The 12,921-nt window shown below is 43.0% G+C and overlaps 1 long non-coding RNA gene across 1 annotated transcript in view; it reads left to right on the forward strand.

Annotated features, from left to right (window-relative positions):
• The window catches only part of LOC144826335 (uncharacterized), a 139,562-nt gene extending 127,714 nt beyond the window's left edge, over positions 1-11,848 (forward strand). Inside the window, exon 3 of the long non-coding RNA XR_013609791.1 lies at positions 11,613-11,848. This is a non-coding gene — a long non-coding RNA (uncharacterized LOC144826335). The remainder of the gene's footprint in view (positions 1-11,612) is intronic.
• Positions 11,849-12,921: the final 1,073 nt, after the last annotated feature.

The following is a 12,921-nucleotide window of genomic DNA, read 5'->3' on the forward strand; positions in this document are numbered from 1 at the left end:
CATATTGGTGGGATCGGATAGTGACCAATTTAAAATATCCTGAAAGCCCCATTTCTTCCTTAGTGTATCTGTCGTAAAAAACATGTGTAGAGAACTGGGCAATAGCTGTGTTACGCTTCCCCATGCTAACCCTCAAAAATTAATGTTTAAGCTCACTCTTCGGTATATCTAAAACACAAAAAGGGTTATCACGCACAGTAAGATTAAAAACATCACTAAATGTTCGAATAATATAGTTAAGCCAAGGGATGCGGGAACATTTGTCCATATGAAGACAGTCTAAAATAATTTTCCTTGTGAAACCAGTCTGTTCCTTAATCCATATAGATCTCCATACTAACAGGGGTCTTAATCTGATCAAGTCAGATAGATGTTCTAGACCAACCTCCTGATGGATCAGCTTTGTTGAGGCAGAAGATGGTAAACACAGGAGTTTTTTTACAAATTTGTTTTCCTCAACCTGGAGCATGTTGTTATTACAATGGCCCCACACTCCTGAGCCATATAGGGCCAGAGCAACACATTTATGACGGTATAAGTACAACATGTCTGGTATCCGTCTTGAGCCTAACTTGGATGCGACCTTAAATATGCCAAAAGAACACTTGGCCATTTTGGCTCTTACATTAATCATTTCAGGTGTCCACATCCCCCCTCTGTTAAAGGTGATACCTAAATAACAAAATTTGTCCACCACTTTTATAGTTTGGTCCATAACTGTAAAGGGCCTTAAGTTTTTAATTTTCTTCCCACAGGGCATTATAAAAGTTTTTGAATTATTAATTTTTAATTTTCTCCCATTAATAAAATCTGCAAATTTATTCATAAGTTTTTGCAACCCAAGAGGTGTTTGTGAGAGCAGAACCGCGTCATCCGCGTAAAGCAATATTGGGATGGAAAGGCCATCAGCAGTCGGTGCATCTGCACTGATGGTCCGTAGTTCCGACTCAATTGCGTTTATAAAAAGGGAGAAAAGAAGAGGTGCAAGGACACATCCCTGCCTAATTCCAGAACCTACTTTGATACTGGGTGTTCACTCCCCCGATTGCCCGTAGCGTATCTTAGCCGTCAGATTCCTATAAAGTTGGGCCAAAAAATAGATAATATCCTTTGGAGCACCCATGTCCAACAAGGTTGACCACAGAAGGCCATGATCAACCAGGTCGAAGGCACTGGTCAGGTCGGCAAAACAAAGAAACAACGAGCCTTGTTTAGCCCTTGTATATTTGCATATAATAAGATCTAAATTAATGCATTGTTCTATGGTGCCTAACCCCTTGCGGAATCCATACTGAGAATCCGCAAGGATCCCTTTATCTTCTACCCATTCCTCCAGACGACTCAGTAATACCCTACTCATAATTTTTAGGGAAGCAGTGAGGAGAGAAATCGGGCGGTAGTTTTTTGCCTCACCCCTCTCCCCTTTTTTATACACCGGGATAATGATTGATTCCCCCCAGATCTGTGGGGCCGCAATCGTTGCAGCTGCATTAAAAACCTTTGTTAACAATGGACTCCAGATAGAAACCTCGGCTTTATAAAGGTCAACAGGTACCCCATCAGGGCCCGGCGCCTTTCCCCCCTTACTGGCCCGGATGGCGGCATCCACCTCAGAGACTGTGATATTAAGAGGTAGGGGGATAAAAGCCACGGTCTCCCTATCACCCTCTACAACTAGTCCTTCAGGGTTAAAAATGCTAGTAAAATGAGCCACCCATTGTTCCTCAGACACCTGAGCAGACATTACCGGGGCTTCTTCATTTTGGAGGAAGGGACTATTGACAGTGGACCAGAAAAGCTTTGCATCCTTAAGATCCACTGCCTTAGTCAAGTTGTTCCAGGCCTCTTCCCTTAGTTCCTGTTTTCTATCCCTCAGATGAATAGAGTATTCCCTTCTAAGGGTTTTAACTGCTTCCTTATCCCTGGGTTTACCCTTAAGAGCAGCTTTGAGTTTTTGTAAGGAGTTAGTACATTCCCTGTTAAACCATCCCCCGTTAATCCTAGGGCCCTTTGGTTTTCTTCCAGTTAAAATTTGTGCAATGTTTTTATTAATGATATCGAAGCTAGCTAGAATATCAGCATTATCCCTTTCGGGTTCAAGGCAGCATTCCACCTCGTCTATACAGGCATACACAATGGTACATAGTAAACGTTCCTCATTTTGCCTACCCCATTTAATTCTAGGGCCATTAGGTCTATGTGGAACTACATCTGTCACTGCACCATGTGACGCCTTTACTTTATCCCCCCATAAGGAGAGATACATAGTTAGACAGTTATGATCGCTTAAGGCTGGGTTTACTATTACGGGTAAGGAACACAAAGCTGTAATACTGGAGGAGGCAATGAGGTAGTCGATAACCGTGGCACAATTCCTACCAATAAAGGTCGGTACCGAGTTACCCTCACTGTCTACGCCAGGTAACATAATGCATAGATCCATTTTAAGCATAAGAGTGTTTAGAGATTCCCCATAAACAGAATGTAGAAAATGGGTCTGATCTTCCCCCACCTCTCCCCCATACCCACACACCCCTTTGCCAGCAAATGGGCACATGTGAATGTTGAAATCTCCGCCCCACAGAATATCAAAAGACACATCACTGCGCCCATGTAGCCTTTCCACCTCCGCTTCTGTTTAAATATCTGTATCATAGAAGTATTGATTTTTCTGAAATGTGCCTCAAACGGGAAACCGATATCTGTGTTTGTAAAGATCGTGCAATGTATACTTTGTATTTCATTTAATGTATTTCTGTTACGTTTCTCTCATTAGTTTGCAAATAAAAAAAAAAAAAAAAAAAAAAAAAAAGGGAATTGACTTGAGGAAAATGCATTTTGGGACTTCCCCTTGTTCTCGGCCCCCGCTTGATGAATCATAATGAACCTTTAAAGACAGCAACTGAAGTGAGCATCATATTCATTTTGAAAATGTTGAGAGGATTCGTCAAGCAACGTCAAAATGATTGGCAATAGAAAAATCACTCTTCTAATGGAAACTACATCCTAACTATAATTATGTAGGTAATAGATACTCACACCGCCCCACACACATACATATATATATGAGTATACCTATGTGTGTCTGTGGGTGTGTGTATCTATATCTATATCTATATGTGGAGAAGTGTGGCTCAGTGGTTAGAGGCGGCAGACCCAGAAGCTGAGGGCGACCGTGGACCAGGGTTCGATTCCCGGCCTCGGCGGGTCTCGGGCTCAAAAATTCCACAGACTCGACAATTCTCGCTCTGGTGCCTACTCAACTCACGGGGTCACACTCTGCGACTCTGGGCAATAGCTTGCTTAATCTCCACTACGGCCCCTCGCGGTGGGATGCCTGACTTTCACCTTGTGGACACCCTGCCGGGGTTTCTCACAGGGGAATACCAGGACGGGTTCCCTAAGCAAGCGCCGGGACGCTCACGGGCAGCTGTGCGCTTTACAAATCCAGCACATTTACATTTACATTTACATATATATATATATATATATATATATATATATATATATATGTGTATATATATATATATATATATATATATATGTGTGTGTGTATATTTATATATACATATATAAACATACAAACACACGGACAGCTGGGGGCGGGGATACAGAGGTTATACAAAAGTGCAGCATAATAGAATGTCTTTGATTCCCTTGGTGGGGTTTATGTGGGGCTCTAGATGTGCGTTGTACTAAAAATGTGGATTATTTCTTGAATACCGTGGCTAACAACTTTCAAATGTAATCAACTTCTGCCTCATATGATGTACTTCTGAGCACCTGTGTGTAAAGATCCGTACTCATTATACTGTACGATGAAAACCCAGACTGTGGTCTGTTGTAAACCATGTCTTGTGTCTGTTTTTGTTCAATTACTATAAAATGAGAAGTAAACTTTTTTTTAAAAAAGATCTAATTATATTTAAGTGAGGTAAAAAAAAATCTGATTGCGAAACAGCATTTGCTCTGCCATTTTAATGCATACAGCATCTGTTGCCATTAAATTCTTCATTGTGCCCACATACATTCTCAATCATGCATTATGACTGAGAATCCGCCTGGAAGGGACATGTTGGAAAATCAAAGATTATACATATCTCACACTCACCAGCCATTGGCAAAAGAGGCAAAGAATCATTGCAGCTCATCCTGCTAAAAAACAGAGGGCTTGCCGCATCTGACAGCAGACAGGTAACACAAATCTTGCATTTTCAGGACCCATACTGCAGTAATGATAATATGTCTCTGCAAGTGTCTTGAACAGACAAACACGCCCTCTGTTTCTAGGAAGATAAACCAGCAGTAAGTCTCTCATGCTACGAAATATCACTCCACTATGAGCTTTGAAGGGGTGTGGCTAGGCTACCGACCAAGATGGCCCTGTAGCCCTGGAGCTCTGCCGATCTGCCGGACATCCTGGCTCTACAGCCTGAAAATAGCAAGCTATCCTGCCCTCCGGAGGTCCCTCCACGAGCGAGTAACTCCTGCTGACCTGCGGAGCTGATTCCTATGCTTCGGAGTGCCCGGGTTCCAGAGCTACGTTGTGGTGAAGATCGGGACCGTAGTGAAGACGCAGAGAGCAGCCAGGCTGAGCCACGCACAATTTGCGTTGCAGCCCACTGAGGAGACCTGTCGCTCCTATTCCCCAAGAAGCTGCCACTGCCATTGCCATCCTGAAGAACCTTGGGGCCTGGGGGCTCCGAACATGTCTGGTGGTTTTGTAAGGCCTGGGGTGCACCCCATACAAATTGCAGCCGGTGCAGGCAGTGTTTGATCCTGTGCAGGCACGATCCAGTAGAAGACAGTGGTCTTCTGGCCTACCACCTCTCTTTCGCTGGGGGAGACCTGGAGTTCCGTTTCCCCAAGAAGTTGCCCCACTACAGCCATCCCAAGGTACCTCAGAGCCCAGAGTATCCGAACACGCCTGGCTGCTTTGTGTTGCCCGGGGCGCAGCCCAAGCTTATTGCAGCTGGCGCGAGCCACGCCTGATTCTATGTGGGCCCGACACAGTAGGAGTGAGCGGCCTGCTGGCCTTCCGCACCCTTTTCTCCCACAGCTGCCATCTGCGCGCTATACCCCAGAGGCTCCGTGACGACACGGGCAGCGGGTTAGCCTGGGGGCTGACCGCCCGGTAGGGCGATATTACAGCTTTGGTGTGTGGGGCTGGTAGCTAGGCCGCGGATTATTGTCGCTATTCGGGTGATGACGCCCTTTAGGAGCTGCTGCAATGACTGACTGAGATGGGACCGGCCTAATATAAATTGGCCCTGCAGTATGTATCAGGACTTTGTTTCACTGCTTGAGTCATTTCCTGGGAACTTTGCTACCCCTAATTAAACGCAGTGAGAAAGAACTGTGCACCTGCGGTGTATTTTAACTGCAATAGGCAGTGCTTAAGTCTGCCATCCCCACACAGTGGATTACACGCTGCTAACAACAAGCTTGGGATTCTTGATAAAACTGCTCCTGAAGACAGACTGGCCATTTTGGAGGGGATAGTAAAAAAGACTCCTAGCAGAAGTTCCTGCACTTCCCCAAGATTGGTGGCACTATAGCGACAGCGGACTCCAACATGGTAAAGGGCGGTAGCGAGGGGTAATGAATAGCTGTGGCCGCACAATCCGTGAATAAGCTAGACCGTAAAGACAAAATGTTAAAGTCCATAGCAATGAAAAACTAGTAATTGGAAGCGAGAAGTAATATTGTTCGCATTCTTGGGATTGCTAAGTCCACAAATACTGGCAGAATGGACCATTTTGTAGAAACATTGCTCACGGATTTGTGTGGTAAGTTAGCGTTCACTCCCATGTTTCTCATTGAGAGAGTGTACCGCTCCCTGGGTCCTCGTCATAATCCGGGCGCTCCTCCCAGACCGATCATTGCTAGAATGTAGAAGGATCGAGACCGGGACAATGGGCTACGACTGTGTCTTGAGATGAGAACATTGCCCTGGCAGGATTCCACTGTATCGATTTTCCCTGACTCTACCGCAATGGTACAAGAGGCTTGGAGGAAGTTTGTGGGAGTGAAAGCCAAGTTGAGAAACTTTGGACTCAGGTACGGCATGCTTTACCCTGCCCGATTGAGGATAGACCTGCAGGGGAAGACTCGGGTGTTTGATACACCTACAGCTGTCCAATAATTTTGTTGTGACTTTAAAAGATCGGGGATCTCTCAAGCAGGGCGTCTGACTGGCTCCTCTCCCCGCAGAGTGGTTCTGCGGCCAGAGTGAAGTTGTTTACATCGGAGTAAGTTCCGCAACGCTATATTGAACTGGTGGGGTAATATTTTATGTTTGTGACATGGCTCAGAGCATATAGATCTATGGTTTATTCACTGTTGCACAGTATACATGTTGGGCGGATCGGTGAGGCGTTGCCTCTCCCTCCTGGTGTTTATCACCTTTGATTGGCTCACTATTAGATTGCATATGTGTGTCCGATCTATGTCAACGAGTTGGGAGAATAATGATGCATGTTTCCTATTTGGTAAGGGGTTATGTCCCTGCATAGGGGTTAGCATGGATGGGTGGAGGGAGGGGGAGGGTGTCGGTATGTTACTATTTCAATTTATTGCCATGCCTATTATGTAATTTGTGCATATGGTACGTAATTTTTCGCAATGCACACTTACACACAAGGATAGACACTTTCCCTGATGGCGCGTGATGGCTTGTCTATGCACACCGACCTGTCACTCCTTACTTGGAAAATGCAAGGTATAAACAACACTAGAAAGTGTAGGCAAGTACTAACCTACTTACAGAGACACTAGACAGGGGTAGCCTTCCTACAGGAAACGCACTTGCCCAAATCCAAAGCAACTTCGTTTGCTGCAACTTGGAGCCCCCACAGATATTTTGCTTCAATAGTTCATATGCAAGGGGCGCAGCTGTGCTCATCCATTAACTGCTCTCATTTCAGCATTGAACAACATGAACTGACAGAGAGGGCTGATATGGTATTGTGACAGGACATCTTATGGGGCCCAAATTTGCGTTTGTTTGCCTATACATCCCTAATGTGGACGATCCACACTTTTTAAGGCGCTCCACTTACAACTTCTACAAGTGAACGCTGATCACATATGCATGGGGGGGTCTATAATCTCCTTTTAGATCCACTTAGGGATGGTGCATCCACCTCAACTGATACCAAACCCCAAGCTCATACAACCCTGTTGCTGCTGTGTGAAGATTTGGGCTTATTAGATATGTAGAGTCACTGCCGCCCAGGCGAGCGGGCCTACCCACACTATTCCACTTCACAACACACCTGGACGTGGCTAGACCTGGCTGGTGACCCCTTCATTAGCTGCCTAGTTTAAGGCGATCCAACATCTGCCTAGAACCCTCTCGGATCATTTGCCTGTACTCTTGAGCCTCTGAATTCCCAGACCCGAGGGCAGTGACGATTCCCTAGTCACGCTCGATACTCGATAGCACATTCAAAGACGAGCTTCGTTAAACAATAATCAAATGTTTTGACATTAACACTGGATCGGTCTCGACAAGGGCAGCACTTTGGGAGGCCTTCAAGGCTAATGCGAGAGGGGTATGCATCACTAAGCAAGCCGGGGTGTTGCAAGGCCTCCGAACAACACTCCAACAGATTGAGACGCAGCTGAGTGCATTAGACCAGGAGTCAATCTTGCACCCGGACCGAGATACACGAAATAGAGGTTAACATTACTAACAGAGTTTAGGGAGGCCGCAGAGCACGAAACACACTATCTGAGTCAATACGCCAAAGCATGCCACTACAGTGAGGGCTAGCGCCGGAGGCCGAACTCTGGCGAGACTGATTCGCCCATCGTGTGGGCGCTCATGTATTACTACGCTACAATCCACTCAGGGGAACCTTCTCACTGGCACCCAGAGATTCGTAACGAGTTCCTGAGGTACTACACACACTAGTATACTTCGGGATTAACACTCGACAATGTTGATCGGGAATCGGGACATAGATCGGACACAATTTGCTGTAGTAGCCGTAGTGTGGTAAGAGAAAGCAATGCAATAATTTCTTGAAGAACCTTTTCTAATGAGGAGATTATTAGTGCCATAGAAGCCATTACCGGCTCCACAGATCCTGGACTATACAGGTTTACAAGCGATTTTTATGAAGCATACAAGTAAATACTTGAAAGCCAGATTCTTCCTCCCAATTTGCTTGAGACTGTGATTATACTGTTGCCAAAACCAGGCAAAGGTCCATCCTTGTGTGGCTCTTACAGGCCCTTGTCTCTGTAGAATCTAGATTACAAAATACTCACCAAAATGATAGCACTACGCCTAGCCTTGACTGGATAATATCGCTGGTAAAGTCCTGCTTCATGCCCCACCGGTCCACAGCATTAAACCGTAGAATTCTCTTTGCCACCATCAATAGGATTAACCCACAAACCCCTGCTGCAGCTGTGCTTTTAGACACCGAAAAGGCATTTGACTCCTTTGAATGGTCCTTTTTCTTAGCTGTTATGAGGAAGATGGGGCATGCCAAGGGGCTTTATTGCACTCACTGACCTACTTTACATATCTCCCACGGTTCGACTTAGATTGAATGGAGCTAGTCTGCTCTACAGAAACCCCTAACATAGCTGAGCTGTTTGCACTTCCCCCTAGGATGACGTCACCCTCACGTGACTACAAAGGGGGAAGTGCATCAGAGAAACCTCCTGAGAATACCAAAGAAACCAGAACGAAAAACAGACAATCACCCAAAGAAAACCCAATCCAGGGAGGGAGGGAAGGGCTCAGGAATGGGACGGGGAGACCAGACATGCATCATTGGTTTTTGCATTCGCAAACGGTGCGAATTGCAGAATTCGTCCGTTTGCAAATGCAAAAATGTGTTTTGGTATGCATCAAACATGTTACAATTTTCGCACATTTAGGAATCGCTATGTCATGTGCGAATTCTTAAAATAAATAGCATAAAGTGGAAATCGCTTTTTTTCCCTAAATAATGGCATGCATCAAAAATCGCTATTTGGGAATTTCGTAAAATTTGCAAATTGCATTTCTTAAAATAAGAAGTGGTCTGAGGTGGTGGTATTTTTTTTCGCTAATGGACAACAGGTGACAGTGATTCCAAAGGCATATAAGGGGAACACCAATGGTTGTCAGAAGCATTTGCCATGGCTGCAGTCATTATATTTGGACGGAGATTGAGAGCTGCAGCTAGGAGGAGAATGATCAGTGATAGAATATTTAGGCTGCGCATCACTTTATTGGGGCAGAGTGATCCAGAGATATATGACAAGTATAGGCTCAATGGTGATTCCATAATGGAATTGATAGCTGATCTGGATTCATATTTACAAAAGCCTTCTCGTAGGACCCAAGCCATTCCCACACATGTTCAGGTGCTTTGTTCACTTCACCTTCTTGCCTCAGGTTCATTCCAAGGTGTCATAGCCATTGCTGGTGGTGTGTCCCAGAGTACACTGCCTAGATTTTTCAATAATTTTCTAGATGCTATGCTTCATAGGATAAGGCATTACATAACATTTCCAACTACTTCACAAGATTTACTCCAAAACAAGTTAGATTTTTATAATTTGGCACATTTACCACATGTAATTGGCTGCATAGATGGCACACATATTCCTATTTGTCCTCCTTCACACAATGAGTACATTTTTCGCAATAGAAAATGTTACTATTCCCTGAATATTCAAGCCATATGTAATGCAAAAACTATAATTACTGACCTGGTAGCCAGCTTTCCTGGTAGTGCCCATGATTCCTACATTTTCAAGCAAAGTGCCATTCATGGAAGGCTGTTGGCAGGAGAATTTGGTGATGGTTATTTTCTAGGTAAGAAATTCATTATTGAATTCTTTTCAATGGTTGAGGAATATTCTTACATTTAAAGTACTCATTTCTATTCTGTGTTATCATGACCTATAGGTGACAGTGCTTATGGAATAAGATCATTCATACTTACTCCCTATCTGACTCCAACTACTCGTAAAGAGCAACTGTTTAACCAAGCCCATATATCAACACGTAATGTAATAGACAAACCTCGAGACGACACTACACGCCCACCGGCGTTCACGCTTCCAAATCGCTATGTCTCCCGCTGAGGCTGGCGAACCTACTCCTTGACAAAGGGCAAGGACAGCCCGAAATGCATTGGAGGTGTATTGTGTGAAAACCACTACGTTTATTAATTCAAGAAACGGAAATGTATGATATGCAACTAATATCATTTACCTAACCTAATGAACTTTGACAAAATAACAAGCAAAATAAAAAAACTTTATCAGTAACTTTTGGATTTTTTCCTAAAAACCAAGGCAGTGCCTCATACACAGGGATGCACTTGCATTTCTAGCGTGCACATCTTTACATTATTTTCTAGGTAAGAAATTCATTATTGAATTCTTTTCAATGGTTGAGGAATATTCTTACATTTAAAGTACTCATTTCTATTCTGTGTTATCATGACCTATAGGTGACAGTGCTTATGGAATAAGATCATTCATACTAACTCCCTATCTGACTCCATCTACTCGTAAAGAGCAACTATTTAACCAAGCCCATATATCAACACGTAATGTAATTGAAAGAACTTTTGGAGTGATGAAATCAAGATTTCGCATACTTCACAAAACAGGAGGATCCTTACAATATCGCCCTGAAGTTTGTTGTAAAATTGTTGCTGCTTGTGCCATGCTGCACAACGTTGCAACTAAGAGAGGCCTAGAATTGGATTTTGAAGAAGGAATGCCCAATAATGACAATCAACCCCCACAACCCCAAGCCAGAGTACATGGTCCAGACGCTGCATAGGGAAGGAGAAGGAGGGCTGAGATCACAGAACATTACTTTTAATAAAAGTATGCCAAAGACAATGTGATAATTGTGTAATTGCTTTTATTAATGTTTGAAAATGAAGTCAAAGTAACATCTATGTCAACACCATTATCAGTCATGGTGGCATCAATATATTTTTTATTGTAACTTAAATAATAAGCAGAAACTCAAGTACATGTTCAATGAAAAGGACAATACTCAATTTCAAAAGCAACCTACTTCTTTCTTCCTCTGACCCTTAAGGCTTTATTTGTTACATTTTCTTAGCCATGTTCATTATTGTACCGTTCACATTTTTCCTCATACTACGGCGTTCTACATTTTTACCAGAACTCCCTTCCATTGGCACATCATCATTACTTGGAGTACAGTCCTCCTCAACAGACATGTCCAACATTGACACATTCTGTAATTTTTCTGTTGAAGACATGAGTGATGACATACCTTTAGAAATTTCAGTACAACATTTTCTGAGGCCCTTCATAGTTACTGCATTTCTAATCAGCTGTGCAGTCTGCAAGCACATTTTATTCAGCACCCTACTACAAGTTTGAAAAGCCAAAACTGTCTGATTTGCCCTTCTTAAGTGCAGTAAAGATTGAGCATGCATGTTTGCACACATTTTGTCCATGGATGCTGCAATTTTGTCAAACTTTTGAGCAGTTTTTTCATTTGCATCTTCCATGTGTGCAGATATCTCCATTAAACTTCTGTTAATGCCACTCACATCATCAGTCATGCTAATTTATTTCCTTTTGATAACGCGAATATCCTTTCCTTGTAGGCGGTGAATTTTAAGGAGTTTAAGTTCAACAGCACTGGCAGTGATGTCAACCTCATTATTGGATCTACGCTGACCCTGACGTCGCCTGCGCCTGAAAAACTGCTGCAGTCTATGGCGTCTGTGACCTTGTGTTTGAAGTGGAGTTGGGTTTTGGGGAGCCTCTTGGACTACTAAATTTTCATTTTGAGAAACTTCACTGTCTGAATCTGGCAGCTGGCGTATTCTTTGACGTGCATTAACTCTCTGCACTGTTGGTGAGGATGCCTCTGAGTAATTATCAATAGAATTTAGTAAATCATCTGTGAATGACTCTGCAAAGTCTATAAAATGGGTATCCAGATCAGAATCTATTAAGAATAAAATAGAGAATTTACTTTACTTTGTGTATTTGAAACAAATTATTACATTACTTAAATAAAGAACTCCTGGAAAAAAAGACAAGTTTCCAACTTTTAAAAATTGTGTCTTTCAAAACTGTGTGACTAGGTGATTTTAGAATTTTGACTAAGAGACTTTTTATGAAAACCAATTCACAAAAACTACAAGTACCACAATGCATTGCTGCTTCTATCAAAAAACACCAGTATTTACTTTACTTTGAAAGATTGTAGGGGAGGGAAAATTGTAATTTAATTGCTAATGGCTTTAATGGACAAAGAGGTAAATATAAATAACAATACCTCTCATTTTTACCTTGAGAGGTACCTGGTAGGTCAGAAGTGTCAATATCTAATAAGCCAATGACTGCCTCTGTAGTAAGTGTCCCTTCCACAAGATCATCCAGGGGTGTGTTTGGCTTGTCTTTTGGAGGTCCGCCACCAGTCTTCTTGGCCGTCTTCATTCGCGTCGCAAGTCTTTCTTTTGCGCGACTGCGCAGATCATACCACCTTTTCTGCAAATTTGTAATGTCCCTATGTGCCACTCCTACTGCGTTAGCATGGGTAAACAGGATACTCCCTAAAGTGCTTTCAGGTCTAGAGGCGGGAGTGGCAAACCAACAACAAGAGAGAGAGAAACCTCTATTCTGACCTATATTTCTTTACACATAAGCATTAAAGTTTCATCAAGATTACATACAGGATGCTACAAGAAACAAGAAGGCATTCACTTAGACTTAGTATTTGTATTTTATTTCTTTCATTTATTTTCAATTTTTTTCTTCCCACTTTTGTTTTTCTCATTTTTTTGTGATTATTTTATCAAAATTACAATACAGTGACATGGTGACATATGTACAAATCAGTTTAAAATGCAAGGTTAAATCGTGTCTGAACAGAAACCCCTAAACAGTGCATATACAGTTACTCTC

This window comes from Lissotriton helveticus, chromosome 3_2, assembly GCF_964261635.1.
Source record: "Lissotriton helveticus chromosome 3_2, aLisHel1.1, whole genome shotgun sequence".
NCBI lineage: Eukaryota > Metazoa > Chordata > Amphibia > Caudata > Salamandridae > Lissotriton > Lissotriton helveticus.